Below are 22,212 nucleotides of genomic sequence, written 5' to 3' on the forward strand. Positions count from 1 at the left end.
CCAACAACTAATGAAGAAGAAATGTTAATACTAAAGTGCAAATAGAAATTCTAATTAAAAATAGATTTGTGTCAGTGAAATATTACTGTCTCTCACAAGGTAACTCTAGACTTAACCTAAGAAGAGAGGGGCTTCTCTCATATCCTGCTTTTAACATTCTTTGAATTATAGTTGCATGTAGCATTAAGAGTTTCCTCAGTTAGAGGGGAGAAGGGAAAATCTTTATCAGCAGACAGCAAAATAAAAAGTTTTATGTGAATTTTTTTCCTTTTCAAAATTTTAACCTTTAACAATAATTTGTTCTAAAGGTGGCCTAGCCGCAATTTCACTGGATGTCTATCTAGAAGAGGAGGAAAGATGTAGCTCTACCTAATCAATGGATTGTTTCTTTATTTCAGGGAAAGCAAGTAGAGATCTCATGTTTTAAAGATGTTGCTCTTCATTCATTGATCAAAAATTTGTGAAGAGTTCATTTGCAAACATGTCCTGAAGGATTAACAGAGTTCAGGTTCTTACAGAGAATCAGGAATGGCAGCTCTTTTCCATGAGTGACACTTTTGTCAATAGTGCCTTCACCAGGTGGCCATGTGGCTGCTCTTAGATATGCTGATGGTAATGGTGTAAAATGGATGTGCTCTTCAAACAGGTAGAGCTTATTCTCATTTTAAGAAGAGAATTCATTCCCTAGAGTGGCCTCAGAAATAGAAATATCTGTGTTTTTATGAGTCCATCCAAGGCTCCAAATTGGATGCACAAGGGAATAGGAGGCATTAAGCTGTGAAAGGTCTTGTGTGGTGTGCATGAAGTCAAATATTAGGCACATAAATCCTTCCCGTGTCGCTAATTACTTTCAGTAAAAGTAAGTTTATTGAGGATGGGAAGGGTAGACATCAAGGGTCTACCAACTGCCAAATTTGCCCTTGTTTACCTTTTAAATTCAATCTGTGTAGAGGATGCTTAAATAAATATATACATGACAATTTTAAAAGGACATTTAACGTGTTGAAAGACAATAAGAATCTCACTTTAGAAACTGTAAATATAGAATTTCCCAACTCAGAGGTATTTTCCCTGCTCTCCAGGTTTTGGGGAGAGCCTGTTCCATATAATACCTGCAGGAGGAAAGAGGGGAGGAACTTGAGGAAGAGTGAGGCACAGGGAAGCAATTCAGCATCGTTACTTTACTTTGTGGTCTTGGCTTTTCCTTCCGGAATCCTTGCTACAGAAATAGTAGATTATGGGCATTGCTGCTACAAGCTGCTGATCTTTTAAGCTGTGACATGTAATCAAGCCTGAGGAACATTCATTCCCCTTAGCAGTTTAGCAGTCTGCCAAATTTTAAATGATTAATCGCTTTATAGCTGGCTAGATATGCGCTGCAGACACAGGAATTCCCCACTTCCAGGGTTTTCTCTGATGAATTTATAAAGCTTTTTCTGAGATAAATGGTAGAACTATAATAAAACATACCACCCAAACAAACATAGACCAGAGTAGAAAGTCAGCTCTAACAGAGGAGGTTTAAAATTTGTGAACTTAATATTTAGTTTTTACATAAAGAATAAATTGTAGGTGTTTAAGACTATGTGTTACTGACATATAAATTGCAAGGAAAACATTTTGAGTAGTCCAAATGCACAATAAATTTACAATTCAATGCTGCAGCTTTTTGATACAAACATCAGACCTCCCAATTTTGATTAAGCCTCTTCATATTTAGATCATGATCATAGAGTTAGCTTTATGGAAACTCTGTTATTTCTGTATGATTATCAGTGAAATAAATAATAGTCAATATTTATGATTATTAGAAAGTTATGTGTGTAATAGTACAAGAAATTTATGAAAATACAGGTTTCTTTATGTGTAAGTCTGAAATACATGTGTTTTACAGAAAAATTGAAGTTGTTACTGGTACAGTGCAGTATGACCTAAAGTGATGAATGCTTGGCTAAGGGAGTTAATCTCTTCAAAATGATCACATTTCACTCCTGCAAGAATTGAGGCTTTGATGCAGTTTATTTGTTGGTACTACTTCTGCAGGCTGCTGTATACCAAAGATGATACTAGAAAAAAATTGGTTCTGGTTATAAAGCACACAATCATATGTGTATCTGGGTTTTAATAGGAAGTGGACAGAGCTACATCATTCCAAATGGATGAAAAAGAGTGATCTCTCTAGGTACATGTTCTTTAAGAATCAATTGTTCATTTACCACAGTGTTGGTTTATTGAGGATGGAACTGCTCCAAATCTATCTGTTAATTGCTTCTTATTTTTTCTCTCTAGCTATTTGTTGTAATGGATTGTTGTAAATTATTTTCTCATCTCAACACAGATGAGAAACATTAGCAACAGAATTTTGTTCTTGTTCTGTATGGTGATTATTTTTTGTGATTCCACAGATGTATTTAGTGTAGTGAAAAAGTGCACAAATCCACTTAGCTACAGACTGGAAAACTGCTTGTTCCATTTCAGTTTGTTGCCCAGCACTTTCTTTCACAGGAGTATGATACTATAAAATCAAACGTTTCTATGGCTGTTAGTGCTTGTACCATGACTTTCAGTTTAAATGTGAAACAGGTTCCTGGATATAGTTTATCTCCCATGAAAAACAAAAAAACCTAACAACAGAAACCAAACCCCAAAACTTTTCCTAAGGAAGCAGTCTATCCATTTGGTCTTTGGGATGCAGCATTTGGTACATTTTAGCATTAAGTACTTTTCACTGTTTCCTGCTTGCATTGTGTCAAGTCACATGCAGAAATCTGGAAGACCAGAAAGTCTGAATTGAAGGAGATTGGGTTTTCAAAGAGCATTTCTGTCCCAGTTTTTAGAAAGCAGGGCAGCTTTCACACGTACACTGATTTACATTGCCAGTGTGAGAATCCAGTACTAGCAGGAGCGAATCCTTGGCAAGAAAATTTGGTTGCTGGCTGGTAGACTAAGATTTGACAGAGGATGGGCAGAGCTTCTGTGGATATGCCCAGGAATTAATTGTCATCAATAAAAATTGTAGCCTGATATATCATTCATGTACCTCCCATTAGAATCAATTACATTATTTACTTTATTTCTGTAATGCACCAGATCTTAATTGGAGTTGGCCCTGGCACCACTCTAAAAATGAAGACGCTTCCATTGATTTCCACAGGGCAAAACCAAAGCTGCCTTCAGCACATCACACTCAAAGATCATCTCAATAATTAAGGAGGAGGAGCATTTCTCACTTTATATAAATAAACAAGGTGTTTAAGGAGATATTATGCTCATGAGGAATTTGGAACATAACTATCTGAACACTGTTCTTGAAATTTCCAAATATCAGGGTCAAGCTGGTTTGCACAATGTTGGATAGAGCCTATTTCCTGACCTGTGGCTTCATAATACTTAATTCTTTATGGCTTCTTCTCTCCTGACACCTACAGTTTATCATATGCAAGGATAATTCCAGGTTGAAAAATGCTGTGAAATCCTTGGATGGCTGAAGGCACATATCTTATGAAGCTGTGGATTATCTTGGTACTGGCAGAAAAATACACAGGGCTTGAGTAGGCCACAGTGATTTATTCAGCTAACACTAAGCAAGTGCAGTGACTTCTGTAGCTACCTTGACCCCTTTATATCCATATAAAAATGAAGTGGAATCTTGACACTCATAGTCTTGAAGATTGTTCCTATTCTGTAATCTCCGATTAATCTAAACTGTCACAGTTTTCAAGGAATTCTCATAATCTAACGTGGCTTCCTGTGTAAAATAGGTCATTGGGTTTAGCTGAACTAATTTTTCTCAGATACCGTAGCCATTGTACTATTTTCATTGCCCCACATTTATATATATATATAGTAATATAGAATCTACCACACTTCACAGGAAATGTTTTGTGTAGTAAAATGGTCTCCCTTTTGTAAATATGTGTCTTCATACCTGAATTGATCTATTTTCATTTTATTTTCCTTTGTGTTTGGGCCCTGTGGTACCTACCTTATTTCACTGCTGTGTTAAGGTACTTTTGTGCTGTGACAGTTTTCCACTTCATTGTTAACTCAACCCTTTTGAATTTTTCTGTGGACTATGTTTTCCAGTCTTTTGGTCACTGCTGATCTTCTCTATACCTTGTCTAACTTTTCTCATCCTTTATGGTCATGATTTTTTTCAGGTTAATATCCTCCTTCTTCTGTGCAGATTCCACTTCTAAATGTTAATGTTTAGCTAATAATCCACTAGGAGCATACAAGATTTTTCCAGAGGTATTAAGACTATTCAGGTTCCTTTTAACTTAGAAGACTTCAATTTTTATTCAGAATACATTTATGTTTCCTGAAGAGTGACCTGATAAACACTAATATAAAAACAAGTAGAATCTGGGTACTTCACGTAGATTTTAGCAACTGGCTTTGAAGTATGCACATTCAAAGTTGAGCTGTTTTGTCTTTGTAGCTTTTTCCTGTATCTCCTAGGTCAATTAATACACAGATTTTCACCTAATTATCCCTGATTTTGAGGCTGATGTAATTGCCAGTAACTTCTGCTGACCTTAGTAGGAGCTATATCAATACTTTACTGTGGAAAATCTTGCAGACTGATGCTTTGAAAAAAAAATAATCTTAGACTCAAAAAAATCTCATTGTCTGTAGTCTGTGATCAGACTGACTGAACAGCATATTTATTTATAAAGATTTTATGGTACTTTAATATCTTTTAGGCTAGAATGAGTAACTAAATTAATATAAATTAATAATATGAAAATATATTCAAACATGTGTTACTTGCTTCCTGAAATCAAATCCTGTGGGGTTTGTCATGTGATGTTTAAAGTAGCCAAGAAGTAAAGGAAACGTTGCTCAAAACAGATAAGTTGACCCATATATTCACTGTCCCAGTAAAAGTGACAAAAAGATCCATGAAAAACCTGTGCTGTACATAGAGAAAATGTCCAGAAAGAGCAAGTTAGTTTCCTAAGAAAGTGTGAAGTATGTGGAATTCATTAGTGTGTTCAGATGAACTTAATGAGGTAATTTTTTTTAATAGATCAGTATGGATTACTGTAACATAATTTGTATAGGAGAAATGGAAGAAGTAGATGGGTTGCCCTAATATTTAAAAACACTTGCTGTGCTAGGAGGCTGTGAATGATTTTCCTGTGAAGAAATATAAACAAAGCAAAACAAACATTAAGCTTATTTCAAGTGGTGCTGAAGAAATTCTGTCTCTTCTCAAGATACTCCATATAAAAGGATACTCATGGGAGATTTTTAACTACCTGCATCTCTGTTGAGTAGCACTTTCAACAAATTAGCAAGGAAAATCATAAATTACAGAGCAGTCAGACTTGATGAATGGAAAGTAGGGGATCCCAAAAGAGACATCCTGAGTCCATTTCTTGCTGACATGAAAGGGAATGAAAATGGGGAAAATTGGAGGACTATATCATTAGTGACCGAAAAGTCAGTTCATATCAGAAAGAAATGCAATTTACTGGTTAATTTAAGGCTGTAATTTCAGGAGGAACAGAAAATAACCACAGTGAATAAAGAACAGAGACAAAATAGTTTCAAAATCCAGGACTATTGGTGTATTTTGCTAAAACGATTAAGAACACAGTGTGGTTTTTTTTCAGGTTTAAAAAAGGGGCTTGATTTAGAAGGAATCAAACTTTTGGAATTCCTCAGTTGTGCAGAAAGGATGTTATATGAAAAGCCAATATTTACAGCAGCCTTATTGGGGAAGATGAAATTGAGAATTAGATCACGTGTCAAGAATTGTAAGTCTCCAAAACCCACCATGGTTATAAGTACTTGAAAGGTGAAGTCAAACATGACAGTTATGAATGGAGGAGGAACACAAATATGAATTCTTCACAGCAGATTTTACAGGGATGATTAGTAAAAGCTTCAGAAGTTTTATATAAAGAAATATTAACCTGAATGAAGGGGATAGGGATGTCCTGGAGTACTGTGCCCAGTTCTAGTCTGCAGAATTTTAAAAAATGTGTAGGAAGGCTGGAGAGGGTCCCAAAAAGTGCCACAAAAATGAGCAGTAGAGCTGAATGATTTACCCCAAGAGGAAAGACTGCAGCTGTGTAGGGTCTTTGCTCCCTGTTAAAGAGGAGACTTGGGGGAACCTCATCAGAGTGTTCCAGTACTTAAAGGGCAGCTACAAATAGGACAGAGGCTCTTTCTTCACAGGGACCAGCATGGAGAAGACAAGGAGCAATGGGTGCTCATTGTATCATGAGAGATTTTATATTGATATAAGAAATACACTTGGTAAAATGAGATCAGTCACAGGAATAACCTCCTCAGGAACAGAGTCCCCACTGCTGGTAGTTTTCATGATGCCATTGGAGAGGGTGCTAGGTAATCTTGGGCTCCCTCTCCCACAAAGAGTTAGACCAGCTGATCTGAGGACCCTTCCAACCTGGACTTGGAAAGCAGATTGGAGAAAGTCTAGGAGAAAATTATGATCACAAAGAGATTTGCATTTCAAGCAAAAGTATCATTATAGACCATGGTCTCTGATGTGTGAAAGGAGCAACATGTGTGGCTGATGTTGAGCATCTAATGCAGTTAAGAGGCCCTAGAGAGGAAAGGAGAGAGAGTAAAACAAATATAATTTTCATTTCCTAAGATATCTGTTCTGAAGCATTTAAAATGCAAATGGGAAGATTACCATCCGAGGCATTTCGATTATTTTTTTTTTGTTAATACATGTGTTTATTAATAATAATTTGTGGCTAGGAGCAGGTATCCAAAATTATTATATATGAGGGTTGGTTTTTTCCCCCCTGTGAAAGACCTAGTTGTTTGTGTTCCTTACTTGGAATATTTGGATCCATAAATCTCTTTTTGATGATGTAACAGCAGTGAACTTTTGCTCACAGAAAACTGTGTGATGGGAAAAGTAGTTTTCTGGGCTGTTTTGTCCAGCAACAGAAAATATTAATTTCTCTGACAGTTACTTGGAATGTGTAAGGCAATACAGCACTCTGAGGAAGGCCACAGCATTCAGGCACAGAAACTGATATGCTGAGGGAAAAGGTCTGGTTTTTTTCCTGAACAATAACTATAAATATTTGAAGAGTGTAAATGCTAAAGTGCAGAAGCACAAGGGGGGGTAATGTGGTGGGATTACTAAAGTGAAAATTTAGATTGGATGAATATTAGGAAAAATGATTGACAGTGAGAATAGATTATGGAGTGGAGCACTTTCCCAAAGGTATTGGTAAAAGCCCTGTATCAGTCTTTGCTGAGGTACTTCAGAGTAGATTGTATAAGGAAGCAGTAGCTATTCTGCAGGGAAGCATGCTGTTCTTGGAGAGCTGTGATGGAAGACTTAATAGATTTGCTGCAAATCATTTCTGTGAATCATTTAGAGATGTGTTACGGGTTTTTTTTTTCTCTTTTAAAGTAGTTCTAAAATGTTTCCCACTCTCCCTACTCAGTGGATCATAGTGAGCTTGTGTTCATTACAGACTTAGTAAATCAATATCCCATAACAGTATTTTATATACATTATTCATTACACTTTCGTGAAATAAAATGATTTAAAGAGGAGGAAGAAATCAGGAAGTGTGAAAAATGTAGGATGTTTGTGTTCTGGCACAGGAAGTGTGTGAGGAGGGAGTTCTGGAAGCTTACAGTCCCAGTGATGTGATTTCACTGTGACCTGAGTTTCATCCTTTATTCCTAGTATTTCTCTTCCTGCATTTCTGAAAACTGTAAGTTTTCTGGGTACTAATATTATCTTAAAAGTATATAGCTTGGGAGGATACAAAGGAAATGTTGGCAGAAGGTGTTAGAGGTATGCCTCATTAAAAGGCATAACCTTCACTTTGTCTCCCAGAGGTGACAGCATTTCTTCAAGGACTTGTGGATGCTTTTGCATAGGCACAAAGTGGATGGAATCTTTGGAGACTGGGGAGTGCAGAGGCCCAGAGAAGTGGGTCATCACAGGAGCTTTTCAAGTTATTACTCCCTCTTCAATGCATGCAATGTCCTGAATGTTTACCCTTTGAAACACCAGTGGGAAGGGCATCCATTTGATGCTGAATAGCCCTCAGTGTTGGTCTCTTGTTGTGGAGGCTGGAAGTGATGTGTGTTGAGTCAGCAATTTCATATTATTCCTTTCCACTTTCAAGAAATATCTAAGAGGAAGAAATTAAAAGTACTCAAGAGCTTTTGGTCCCTTCATGTGGACTTGAGCTTCATCACTGGTCACTCAGAGTGTGCCTATTCTTTCCATGTCTTTTTTCTCACTCTGCCCATGCCAGACTTGGAAATAACTGAGCTTCCTGAGCCTCTAGATGGGATGCTTAAAATAATTGCCATAAGGAACAACATGTTCCTTTTCATTAATGCCATTCTTATGGAGAGTGCTTATTTTGTGCTCTAAAGATGGAAAAAGAAATTTTTCTCTTCCTCTTCTCATTCCATTTGCCCAGTGTGCATATGTTTTTCAGATGATACAAGGTGCAGGTCAGCTACTGCTTTGTTCATAAATATTCATACCTATATAGATGGGGAGAAAAAAAAATAAATGACAGGTTAGCATAAATTAAATATTCAGCACAACTCAGCAACATCAGGATTAAAACTGAAATATGCAAGATACAGGAAAAGCTATTCCAAGAAAATGTTAAAAAAGAAAATACTTCTCTATATTTCATCTGCCACTATATTTGGGGGAAAAAGCCAGAATATTTTGCTCTGTGTGAGATAAGGCAAATTTAAAAGATTGCAAAACGCAGACTGGAGTTCAAGAGCCAGCCAATAAACTGACAAAAGCTGGCAGGGAGATTTTGATGAGTCTTGTTCCTCCAGAATCATAGAACAGGAATTCTCAAAATGTCATTTTCCTGGACGTTGTAAGGCTGCAAACCTTGTTTGAGAGTGATGTTTAGATGTTTGTTGCCCCTCTTCTCCACTTCTTTAGTCAAGGTTTTCTTTTCCTTACTCGAAATGCTGATCTTTTCAAGGTCGTTTAATCCAAAACCATAGAAAGTTAGTGGGCTGTGTTCCTGTGATTTCTTGCACACTAACGAGGGATGTATTATACTAGAAAGGGAGATTTGATGATGTGTTATACTAAAAGTTATGGTCATAAAGTTCTGTGAGAACATAATACTGTAATGCATCATCAGAGTCTGGAACTGGCTGGTAAAATCAGAAAGCCTGAGCACCTAGATGTCAGCTTCCTGTCCCTTCCAACCTTTGCTCACAAAATAGACTTATTTACCACTCCTATTATGATACTTGCTTCTGTTGGGGAAACCTCTGTCAGACCTGTCAGGAGTTGGCAGATTTGTTCTGTACTTTTTCAGATGAGACTTTGCTTTTAGGGATACTCACAAATATAATTGAGTATGAGGAAATGGCATGAAACTGAGTCAGGGGAGGTTTGGGTTGGGTATCAGGAAAAAGCTTTTCACCCACAGGGTGCCTGGGCCCTGCAACAGGCTCCCCAGGGCAGTGCTCACAGCACCAAGCCTGGCAGAGTTCAAGAAGCATTTGGACAACAATCTCAGGCACATGCTGTGACCCTTGGGTTGTTCTGTGCAAGGCCAGGAGCTGGACTGGATGGTCCTGATGGGACCCATCCAACTGCCCATATTCTGTGATAATTCTTAACCAGGCAGGAATTAAATAATTTGATTCTGTTTGTTCTGTAAGGTTTGATTTTTTTTTTTTTTGTTGTTGTGTTTTTTTTTAATGTAAAATCTATACTTTGCTGAGGGGAAAAAAAAAATCTAAAAAATTAATGTTCCCTTTCCAAGACTTATTCAAGTCTTGGAAATAGAAATATCCAAGAAAAATCCAAGGAATTTCATATGTGTAAAAGCTACTGGGGACTGAGATGCTGCTCTGCCATTTAGACTCTGAATATTTTCCAAGTTTTAACTGGACAGCTTGAAAGCAATAATGAGACAAGAATAATTTCTTTACTTTCAGATAGTAAAGATTAAATGTATGCTTTAAAACATTTTAATGAACAAGATTTGTAGAAATATAAAAATCCATGTGTGCCTATTGAGACAATCCCAGTATCATCTAATTGTCAAACTAAAAATACAGTTATTTAACTTTTTACGATTGCTTCAATATGTTTAGCTGGAAGCTGTGTTGATATTTCCACCAATTTTTCCTGAAACATACATTTAATAAGAATCAGAATGGTTTTAAAAAAAAAATCTAAGCCAGTTTTTAGGCCAATTAACTAAATGTTTTAGTGTTGTTCTATGCTCAAAAGAACATATTCTTTCATTCAAAAGTCTATAGTCAAGTCAGTTTTTCAGGTATTTGCAGCTCTAGATATCCAGTCTTAAAAAGTGCTTATTTTGGTGTCAACTGAGAATTGTAGCTTGCAAAAATTGGTTATTTCTTTAATTACATGTACAGCTCAGATATCTTCAAACTTGCAAATTATAAAGTTAGGCCTAGGAAGAGAAGGATAAAATAAATTGAAAATTCATTGCGGTGACTGACGTGGTTAAAAGCCTCAGTATTTGGGCTCAGCTATGTACATTCAACCAAAATGCCCAGTACACCTGACACCTTAAAATTTTGCAGAAATCCTTCTTTTGTATCTGTGTTTGGGGGTTCCATTATTATCAGTTTCAAGAACTGATATGCTGATATAATCAAGCTGATGAGAAAACCTCTCATAGGTATTATTTCAGCTAAAAAAAAACAACAGAGATGAGCAGGAGCACTTTTTAAAATTTTATTTTTTGGGTTTTTTTTTTTTCTTCTCTCTGACCAAAGATTCAAATGAAAAAGTACGTTAGTACTTTAAGTACTTTTAAATGAATAACGCATTAACATCTTTTGGAAATTGGTCCGAGTTAAGGGGTAGTAACATATGATGCAACTCATTGTACCAATACTAGAGACGAAAAAGGTAGTGTTTTGCAATCTCCAATTCAGCTATGAAGTAAATGCCAAACTTATGTAAGTAATGGATAAGAGCAAATGCTCCAAGTTGAAATAAATCCCATTAATCAGTATGCTAACCTTCCTTTTTTTACAGGCACAGAGGAAGTTGTTAGAAAGCATAAGACTTGTCAAGTTTGTCATTTCTGAGAGACAGATTTAGAATTAATGTGAATAACAGCAAAAATGATGTCTCGAGACTGCTGTATCTGTTGAGTCAGGTTATTAATATCAAAGGCTGCTAGGAATCTGAGTTACTTGACTTGCACTTTGAAAGTGCATTGCCATCCTCAGCTAGGGGCCAGCTTTCACAAGACCAAATTATTAACGTTGCAGTTTCTGAGAGCAACCTGCCTCCTGTCATCCTCTTGGTATTCTTTGTCTTTGTGAAAGCCAAACACTTCCAAAGACTCCTTGGTGCCCTGGGTCTGACTCCAGCCCAAGCAGAGTGAGCACTCCCTGCCTCTGCCGACATCACGGCATTTAGTCACATGCCCTGGTCTATATTACAATTACTACATAATATAAGTGTTTTTTGCCCCAGAATTTTTATTCATGCTCACTAAATATTGTATTCAAAACTATTTTTCAGTCAGAATGAGAGTGCTTATTTATTTTTTGCTGAAAGGTAAATGCTTTTTTCTTTGTGGATACGATAGTCATGACTGCACTGAGTTTTGCCTTCTTATTGCTTGTCTACTCCTGAACTAAAGTTTTTATTAGACACCATCAACTGCTTGCTAAATAATCCTGTTTTAGCCTTTAAATAGGAGGCTTTCTCACAATTATTGAACAGTACAAGTCGCTTCAGCAAGACTAAAGCCCCACTAGAGAGAGCAGAATCTTGAAAGTAATTTTGTCAAACTTTTCCAAAGAAAATGAATGCATAATCTTATATTGCATTGTGGAATGGAGTTGTACTGAGATAAATACAAACAATTGCTACTGCTGTAGATGTGGTTAGCTTAATTCTTTAGTTAGGTTTCATTTATGTCCTTTATTAATTTTTTTATATATGTATAATTCAGCATATGCCATGTGTAGTCCCAAGAAAGTATTTTAGGGAAAATAGAAAATTGTTTTTGCCTGACACTTTTGTCCAAGGAAAAACCTGTTTCCCTCCCACTTTTCTGAAGGATATTTGAGAACATTTGACAATATGCTTTATATTTAAAGTAGCTTCAAGCTGAAGTGCTTATTTGAAATTAAAAAAAAAAAATCTGATGATGAAAAGAAATGACAGAACATTGCTGAGACACTCAATTGATGTACCCAAAGACATAGGGAAGTGATAAATGCTTAATTGCACCATCTACCCTTTATTCAGACTTAGTTTTCTTCCCAGCTTTTTTTAAAAACTCAGCTCACTGTGAGGAGTGTTTATTTTGACAGACACATTTACATAATCAAAAATATTTTGCAGAACAATATACTTTTAAAAGCTTAAAATTGTGTTAAGTTGCAATAACTTGTGGAAAGGTACTTGTTGGCAGTTCATTTTGTATGGCAAGCTGCTTTTCTGGAATGTTCTTAGATGAATATTGTTGAGGTATTATATTTTTTTTTCTGATTATCTCTCAGAAGAATTGATTTGGCTTGAGGCTGAGGGACCTCTTGCTCAGTACTAAACCAAAGGTAAATTGTATTGTCTGAAATTCCTTTCACATTAGGGTGACCCCAGGGTCTCAGGCCTGGAGGTCATCAAGCAGAATCAGACCCTTTAAACACCACATTTAGGTGTTCTCTGCTGCATTCTCTCACTGCAATGAGATGGCATGTCTTGAAAATCAAATAACACATCCCTCTTCCTTATCAGTACAGTGGTAATTTACTTTAATTAGTTCAACCAGTCTATTTTGGAGGACAGCTATAACCTCAATAAAATTTATCAACATAAACCTGACCCATAGGTAGACTTTGCTTAGAGATGGCTTTAACTAGAAAAGCAATGCCTTAGAAATATCCCATTGATTAATTTTTTTCTTGAAAATCTCTAAATGCTTTTAGCCACACACGTTGTGGGCTATAGAGATCAGGGTTTTTTATGTTGGAAGAGCCCTGCTTTTCCTCTTGCTACTCTGCATGAGTGCTGCTTCTTCATTTGCCACTTCAGAAAATATAGGCTGTTTAGAGAGGGAGTGTGGGCACAGAACCAAGTGCAAAGGAAAGCAGTGGCAGCAGCTCCAGCTGTACCTCTCTGTCCTGGAGCACTGGGGAGGGAAAAGCTGCCTCTGAATAACATGTGGTGGTTTGATACCTTTGTCTTGCAATTACAGTAATGACCTTGAATGCAAAAGTACCACAGAAAACTTCCAATTGTCATAGGTGTCTGAGAAGGCAAAGATGGTTGCAAAACACTGATGTGATGAGTTGCTCATGTTGTAGTACTGGAAAGCTAAAAGAATATATTGAAAGGATTGTAAGGATTCAAAAGAAATTGCAGGTGAAGGTAGGGAAGGAATTTCCTGGATGTCTTCCAGGAAGGTGCCCAGTATAGTTAATGGGTGGGAATTGGATCTTCTTTTTTTTTATTTTTAAACTATTTAGCCTATCTTGGTAGACCAGAATTTAGCTGGCAACTGCATAAATTATTGCTATATTAATATCACAGAAAATCAGAGAGCTGTTAAGCTAAGGAGGAAGAACCGTGCGGGCTCTCAGAATGGGAGAAGCAAAATTTCTACAGCTTGTCAACTGGTAGCCAACTTCACTCAGCCAACAGAGCTGAGAGGGTTTCTAAGTGGAGGCTGGCCAAAAGCTCATAAAAGAGGGCCATTTTCCTCTCAGTGGAACAGAAGGGTCTTTCAAACCAGGAGTTGGGAAAGGGGGATGAGTCCAAACCAGAAAGCAGCTAAAAACACCCAGAGCCAAGAGGCAGCTATTCAGCTGGGGTAACCTATACAGGTGAGAGAGAAGAGGAAGAAAAAGCCAGCTGGGTTTTTATTATTCTGGAGAAACAATAAATTAAGATTCATAAGTTGGCAGCTAATAAAAAACTTGCAGGAGAGGCTGAAGGAAGGAAGGAAATCTAGTGAGGGGTGGAATAAACCTCCCTCATTTTGCCAAAGGATATATAGAATTGACATGCTGTATTTCATTTGAAGCCTACAGTTATTTTCCTATGTCTTCAATCATGTTTATTATGGAAAAAATATTTGTTCAAATATTTCAGGTGTTCAGGGTTAGTGTGTTGGTGACTGCGTTTTTTTAACAAGTTTCTGTTCATGTTCAGACCCCTGATCTCCCCTACTTTTGTAGGATTGTGTTGAGCTCATTTTAGATTTTAAGACTCATTATTTTTCTCTTTTGGTAATAACTTCCATTTTTAACTTGACTCCTACCCTAATGAAAGTTAACTCAGATTTTATGTACATCTATCATGTTGCCTTCAAATGCACTTGAGTTGACCTGTTCCTTAGAAAATTAATTTTTGCATATATATGATCTTTTTTGCTTTTCCGTTATTTGCTTCTGTATTTTATGACCTTGAATTTAAAGTTTTAAGTGCTAAAGATAGGGAATTTCTAGCAGATAATGAATATTATGCTAAAGAAATAATCCTTGAATCTTACAAATGGTAGTGATGGTGTTCTGCTTTACAGCCCCTCTTTCTTGTAGTCCTTAAAGAGTTCTTTTATTTGATCTTGAGTAAGAATAGTTAATGGACAAAGAGGAAAACCAGCACATTTCTGACTTTGCTGTGGAATTAGTCTTTGGTAATTCTTACTGCACTGTGAAAGAAAAAAGAGGAAAAAAACTGAAATCCAGCATGACAACTGAGTCTCCTGCAGCCCTTTCCTTTTCCCAAACAGTCATTAGAGGTGGCATTTAATTTGTTTTCTTTCTTAGAATTTATACAGTATATTAATGCAAAGCTGCTTGTGCCTTAAATAATACATTTTGTTTTCCTTTTGGTGGTTCCTGTGTTTTTCTTCCTTTTATTTCATGACTTATGTCTTGGTAAAGGCTTTATCTTTATTAAGGAGCCAATAGAGCTTTTGTGGGACCAACTTGTCCCTAAACTCTGCAACTTAGCTGTTGCCAAGAAATTTCTATGAGTCCTTGCCATGGGAAGCAAAAAATAAAAAAAAAAAAAAAAGAAAGAAGGAAAGGAAACTTGAACCCATTTCTTAAAAACAGAAAGCATAGCAACCACAGCCAGAAACATTAAGCAGTCTGGCAGCAGACAGCAGGACATACAAAGAATAGCAAAATAGTCTATTGAAGAGGAGAAAAAAGATCTTCAAAAGACTTGTGTCCACAGCAGGGTGAAAAACATAAAAGTCCCATTATCAATGTTATTAGAAAAAAAAAAATGTTGATTTTCTTTTTTTTCCTAAGTTCTGCCAATATATCATGTTAAATGATATTTCAGTAACTCGGAACATAAAAAGGCATTTTCTGGCATCCCCTTTAAATGTCTCTATTCAGGCAGTCAAAGGAGAAAAGAAACAAGCAGTTCTGGGATCCACACTGAAAACTGCAGCAGAAAAGACTAGTTGGCCTAGAAGATGAGCTGTCATGACTGTATTAATTCTGCAAATAGATGACTTTGCCCATACTGCACAGGGAATCTAAATTCACACTCACAGTGTGCCTATAACTTTGTTTCTGTCAGTACTGGTTTTGTTTCTACAAGTGTATATATCCATTAACAACTTTTTTGTTGCCTTAGAGTAATTAATATTCCTACTTTGAACTGAATTGTGGGAATTATTTTGGGTTTATGTTTTTCTGGTTTGGTTTGATTTTTTTTTTTTTTTTTTGTTTTGTTTTTTGTTTCTCCCGATTCTTTTTACATCATTATTTGGAGGTAGGAGAGTGATGATTTTCAATCCACAGTAGAAGTATAGGTGTGCTGTTGAAATCATAGTGAAAATCCCTACGGTTATGGTAATTTTAGCCCTTTTTGTACCCATTTTCCTTCCTAGAGTTTGCAGGGATAAGATAATTAGCAGTTTAAATAGAGTATAAATTTGTGTACATTAAGTATGCCTGCTTTGTGTAAACAGAAGTTTTCCAAGTGCCTGATGTGCAGTATATCCTGTGATTTTAAGGAAGGGGAAAAATTCCATGTAGCTTAGTTACAGAAACAACAAACATCACTAATTTTTTGTCTTTAGTTAGCCATGTAGTGTGGCATTAAAGCACTTGCCAAGTGCATTATCAGGGATTATCATAGGATTCTATGCTTATGTGTTCACCCTGAGACATGGATTGCTCAAGTTCAGCTTTTATTTTGTGCAGCTTTTGAACAGAATGGGTTTCATGGAAATCAATGGAAATCATACCTGTTTTCCTTAAAAAGAAAATGGGGGATTTGCACCCTGTAGCAAACATGTGTGTAAATGTGTCTAAATTTGGATGAAGTTTCACAAGATTTTGTGCTGGTAATGTAAACTTCAGTCTTCTTACTGTCCTATGAGAGGAAGATGTATTCAATTTACAGAGAAGCAAGGAGAAATTAAGTTCTCTCTGAGGCATTTAGGTGCAGGTTAAACCCAAATTCCTGGATTACTGGTTCTGACCTCCTAACAGACCTCCTAAGTCATTATAATGGTTTTCTTCTTTCTACCCTAGGTCAAAAGTAGTCTGTGGAGTGAAGGTCTGATTTAAAAAATCTGCTTGTTATATATAAAGCTATGAACAGTGCAACAAAAAGCAGAACAAAGCATATAATCATACTGTATAATAATATGCTTACTTTGCAAAAACCCCTTTTAATGTTTTTCAAAAGTTTGTGTGATCTATTTGTGCTCTGTGGTTTTGGATGCTCAGACTAAACAGGAAGAAGAAACAGCAGAATGTGAAAATCCCAGATATATACTCCAAGGAATTTGCTGCACTTTAGTACTTTTCTGGTTTTTTTTTTTGTTTATGTGATCAATTAATTCAAGGGGGTTTTTGAGCTTAATCTTATAGAGCAGTTTCCCAGACCATATTAATTGATTTAAAATAATGCAACAATATACACATGCTATTGTTTTCTTCAAGTGTTTATGTATCCTAACCATGGAGCCCTTCCCTATTGTCCTTCGGCATACCTCCCACTTAGTAAGACTCTAGAGATACCTGGGTTTTATTTTGCTGCTCAGTGACCCCCTTTCTGAATGCCCCATCACCACCACATTTGCATTTAAAGATAACAAATGTTGACCTCAGGAGAACAAAAACCATTTCACTCGAGGAAGAAAAATTGATTCCCTTGGAGCATTCAATATGCTCCTTAATGTCTTCTCAATGTTCAGAAAACAAAGCTGGTTTATGATGTAAAGGCTTTAATAGCTGTTGTCATTAATGTTGTGTGCTTTCACATTGTGTTCAAAAATGCACCCCATTGCAAACATTTGAACTTGGGCTCCTTAAGTTTTGTGTAAATAGTCTGTAGTTTATTGTGTTCCTTGATATTTTAATTTTGGAACTTGAAAATTCATGGAGGCATATTAGCAAAGTGACAAGCCTCCTGTGAGAAGCTGATGTTCCAAGATTAGTTCAAAGCCATACAGCAAGTGCTAAAAAAATGCATGATGACTGTTAGTGGTCAGTTTCACAGTCGGATTTCTGGGGAATGTGATGCTGTGTGCACCAGGTAGGTCTCAACAAGCATGGAAATTCTAGTGTCTGATTAAAAATTGCCTCAGGTTTCCCTTATTGCAAGTCCCATTGTTATAGTTTCTGACATCAGCAAGTTTCCTCCTGCTGAGACCACTTTTCAGGGGAAATCTGTTGGCAGCACCTACCTGAGCTATTTTGGGTGACATTAATTTCCATTTTGAAGAATTAACTGCCATTACATGTATCAGGTGATCCAGGTTTCACAGCAATATGAAAATATGAAAGTACTGTTTTATGGTAACAAAAATTTGTATAATCCAATTTTTAGGTTTTGATAGAGGGTTCATCCATTTATTCAAATTGTGTTTAGAAAAGTATTTTCCCTCATCTCTCAGTTAAGTAAATAGACAAGTTCTTTGCAACAAGGTGTCATAGTGGTAGGTGCTTTGAAATCCTGGATTCCCCCTCTGGTTCTCAAGGAACCTAGATGCTGCAAATCAGGTGATGTGATCAGCTTCTTGAGGATTATCTTTGGTTTTAGGAATGTAAATTAATTTGAAATAAATGCTTCATAATAATTTAAAGTATTTTAAAGCACAATGATAGAAAAGCCATTGTTGGGAAAGGTGGTCAGTACTTTGAAACATGTAAGGCATCATTTTGTAATAATGCCTTTTCTTCATTCATAATATTTTATGTGGGAAGGGCTGCATTTTGAATTGAAAATAGTGTTGTAATCTGAAATTTTTCACACCTTTCATCATTCTAAATCTCACGGGATAATAGGGTCAATAGAAAGAACTGATAGAGTTCTGGGTTTTTTTGTTTTGTTTTTTTTTTTTTTTTTGTTTAATTTTTAAAATTTTCTTGACTTATACATTTATTAATTGAACAGTTACAGATTTAGGATACATTCCTAGTAAAAATTCCTTCTCGTTTCCTTCACCTTTTCTCAGGGTCATTCATAGATTTATACCTCTTTACTATTCTGGAGTTCATTGCATAGTAGTGTCCCAGCTTGCAAAAAAAAAAAAAGGCTATATGATATATCTTTGGGAAGCATGAATTAATTTAGGTTGTGCTCCACGACTACAGACCACATTAAAGAGAGTGCTGAGCTTTAGGTAATAATTGCTGTCTCAAGGCTGTGTCTTAACAAATAAATCCAGCTCTGTGATATTGCAAGTTACCCAGCGTGTGGCCTAGGTGGTAGCAAAGGAAGCCTGTTATCTTGATTGTAAAATGTTCTGTCCTGTCTCTCTTAGGACATAAATTTATTCCTCACTTTGGATAGCTTGGTTGCAAATTATATGGGGAATTGCTAGCTGCTCTGTTTTTCTTGGGAGTTCAGGTGACCTTTTGCAGTTTCCAAGAATGAGGTAATTATATGTTTTAAAGACTGACATCTTTAAACTTACTTGATATTAGCAGTAAAGAACAGAGTGGTGAACACAAGGTAAATTCAAGGTGCTCTTAATGGCATGATACAATTCCCTGAGGGCTGGCAGTTTCACATGCAGGAATCTTAGATTGCTGCTCAGGTATGAGAGTGCAAGAGCAAGCTAAAATCCAGGGCCAACCTGTGGTATTTTTGGGGTCCCTTGGATGAAGGGAGGAAAATGATGGATCTGACTCCATGTTCTTAGAAGGCTAATTTATTATTTTATATTTTATTAAAGAATGTTATAGTAAACTATATTAAAGACTAGAGAAAAGATGCAGGGAGAAGGCTACAAAGAATGATAATGAAAACTTGTGACTTTGAAGAGAGAGTCCAACACAGCTGATGGTGGTTGGTCATTAAGTTAAAACAATTCACATAAAACCAATCAAACAATGACCACTTGGTAAACAATGTCCAAACACATTCCAAAGCAGCATAACACAGGAGAAGCGAATCAGATAATATTTTTTTCCTTTTTCTCTGATGCTTCTCAGCTTCCCAGGAGAAGAATCCTGGGCAAACAGGATTTTTCAAAAAATACGATGGTGACACCAACCCAATGGATGCCAGCATAGTGACTGGTGGGTTGTGTGGGAGTGAAGGGTATTGTGATTCCAATATTTCTCCATTGCCAATTCCCTTCACTTGACTGATTGTGGATCCTTGTCTCTAAAGGAGGGCGAATGTACTGAGTTAACATTGTGGGCTGTGTGCCTCAGATGGAAATAGCAGATAATATAAGACCTATTAAAAATATGTTTGTCCTTATGTACCCAGAAGCAAGAGAAAAATTAAAAGGCAAAATCAATGGATAAATCAATAAGCTATTTGTACCCTAGAGGCTGTTGTTTCGGAAGCATTGTACCTTCATGAGTTATAAAGCAGATATTACTCTCAGAATTATACCTTACTCTTCAGTGGTTTTCCCAAAATTTAATGACAAATAATTTCTGTTAATGTACCGCTTTTCTCCCTTTGCTGTGCTTCACTGATGGCTGAGTACATTTGTCATGGATAGAGAGAGGGGTAAGAATCTCAGCATAACACCAGGAAACAGGCTCCCAAATGCAAGCTGTGTTCAGTTAATAGTTTACAGGTCTTTTCAGTTATGGTTCGTATATTCCTGGTTTATTACTAATTATCCATGATAAGTCAGTTCAAAATTTTCCATTTAGAAAGAGTAAATGAACATAAGCACATTCTAAAACTTAGAACATATGCACTCTAAAACACAGATATAGGCTTTATTCAAGTTTCCCCACAACGTATGCAATAAAATGCAGTCATTTTCTTCTCAGTAGCTACAAAGTTTCAGTTGTGGAATAGGGAAGCATAAAATTGCCACTTAAAATATTTAGGGATTACAAGAATGTTTTAATATTGGTGGCATAAAATTGACAATATTTGTCACTGTTAGTAAAGTATTCTAGCAATACTCATACCTTAATATATTAAGTTAAAGAGCTGTTGACAAGTTATTGAGAAAACAATTTCACTTTGTCCATTATGTTCTTAAAATATTTTTATTAGAAATTATTATTTTTGAGTTGGCAAATTACTTCAGATCATAGTAAGCTGTTTTAGACTTCAAGGAAAACCTAGCTTTCCTTTAGTCTGCTGAGTTTTTAAAAATATATGTCAATTCCTAATTTAATATTCAGCTAACCAGTTTCATTAAGGTTGGACAGTTTGATTTGTCCATAAACAATAAATTCTTTTTGTACCTTTATTTACCTTGTTCTGGTTCTGTTGGCAGTTGTCAATTTAAGATGATCTTCTCATGTTCTTTGTTGCTGTATTTACTTCCATTGTCACCAAGCCGGATTTAGTTCTAGTAGGAGTCCATTTGTTCCTTTATTTATTGCATCCTCTGATAGTGTTTAATTCTTTTTGGTCCAATTCAGAAAGGTTGCCCCTGTAACTTCTTCAAATGAAGCAGGAGCTATCCAAAATCCCCTTGCCATAGAAAGTGGTCAATGCTTCATGAGACCAAATATCTCCAAGGCTCCTGGCAGCTTCTTCCTCCTCATCCTAAAGACAGAAAGCCACCCCACAGGGGGTCGCTTGCATGTGCTTATTGTCCAGTACTGTTTTAAACTCCTTTGTACAGCCTGTGAAGTCTTAGGGGTTGTGGATGTATTTGATAAATGGAAATGTGAAACCTTACTATCTAATATTACAGTTTAGTCCAATTCTATTCACTTGTGATGTCTTCAGTTGAAGAACGCATTATCTGTCTCTGTAGCAGAGTAGCGTTTCTGCTGTCAGCAATCCACTGTGAGGTTTACCTGTTGTCTTTGGAGAAACAGCTCTCATGGGAGCAGCACTACTTGTACTCAACTCTGAAATAAAATTAAGAAATAGGCTTATTTATTAATGTTTAGGATACGTTTTATTACAGTAGACTAATTCTGACAAGTCTTATGATGAAATTTGCATTATGGATAATGATATAATTGGAATGAACACAATTCTTACTGAAAAATGTCACTCTATCAATCATTTCCTTTTCGTTTTAAACATTTTTCAATAGCAGCTGTTGCTCGTGGGGTAAGTCATCTTAGATTGTGCTAGTGCCTGTATTTCTAACATAAGCACAGCTCTGCAGTTCATCCACAGTGTGTTCCCTTACAGGGTGTCAGAGTGGGCTTCATGTGTGTTCAAACTAGATCTGAGGAAATTAATCCAGAAGCTCTATCCTAAGTATTTAATAAGCACTTTCTAACCCCCAACAGGGTCGTAAAGTCCCAGTGATGGATCCCTGAACAGCTCCAAACTACACTGCATAGCTGGAACACTGGATCAGGGCCAGATGTGATCCAGCCCTGAATGGTGCAGATCTGTAGATGAAGAAGCCTCAGCACAAAGTGCTTGCTTTTGCTGAGCTGTTGCTTTTTATCCAAATTGCTTTTTAATGTAGGGCTTAACCTTAGAAACAGAGAAGAAAGTTTTAGCTTCTGTCGCTATGGTTTTGTATTCAGCCCTTCAGTGGTATTTTACCTTGGGTGTGTAATTTATTGCACAATTAAAAGCATTGACAAAACACTTGTGTGCACCTTTGGTATTGGGGAGCTCATTTCAGCAGCTCTTGTATTGTGAATAACAGAAAGAGCAGCAATTTGAGAGAACACTAATAAACATTAGAACCCTGGGAAGTGGTGGCATCGTGACAGGCTTCTTGGACCAAGCTAAAATGTGATTTCAAGCAAGAATATTTGCTGCAGATATCAATTGGATTTAAAACTAATATTGTCTTTCATTTTTATCAGAAAAGTCAGAAA

The 22,212-nt window shown here is 36.5% G+C and overlaps 1 protein-coding gene across 8 annotated transcripts in view; it reads left to right on the forward strand.

The window, feature by feature from the left end:
* The window catches only part of NRXN1 (neurexin 1), a 676,210-nt gene that overhangs the window by 245,747 nt on the left and 408,251 nt on the right, over positions 1-22,212 (forward strand). The window lies entirely within an intron of this gene.

Source organism: Ammospiza caudacuta, chromosome 3 (assembly GCF_027887145.1).
Source record: "Ammospiza caudacuta isolate bAmmCau1 chromosome 3, bAmmCau1.pri, whole genome shotgun sequence".
Taxonomy (NCBI): Eukaryota; Metazoa; Chordata; class Aves; order Passeriformes; family Passerellidae; genus Ammospiza; species Ammospiza caudacuta.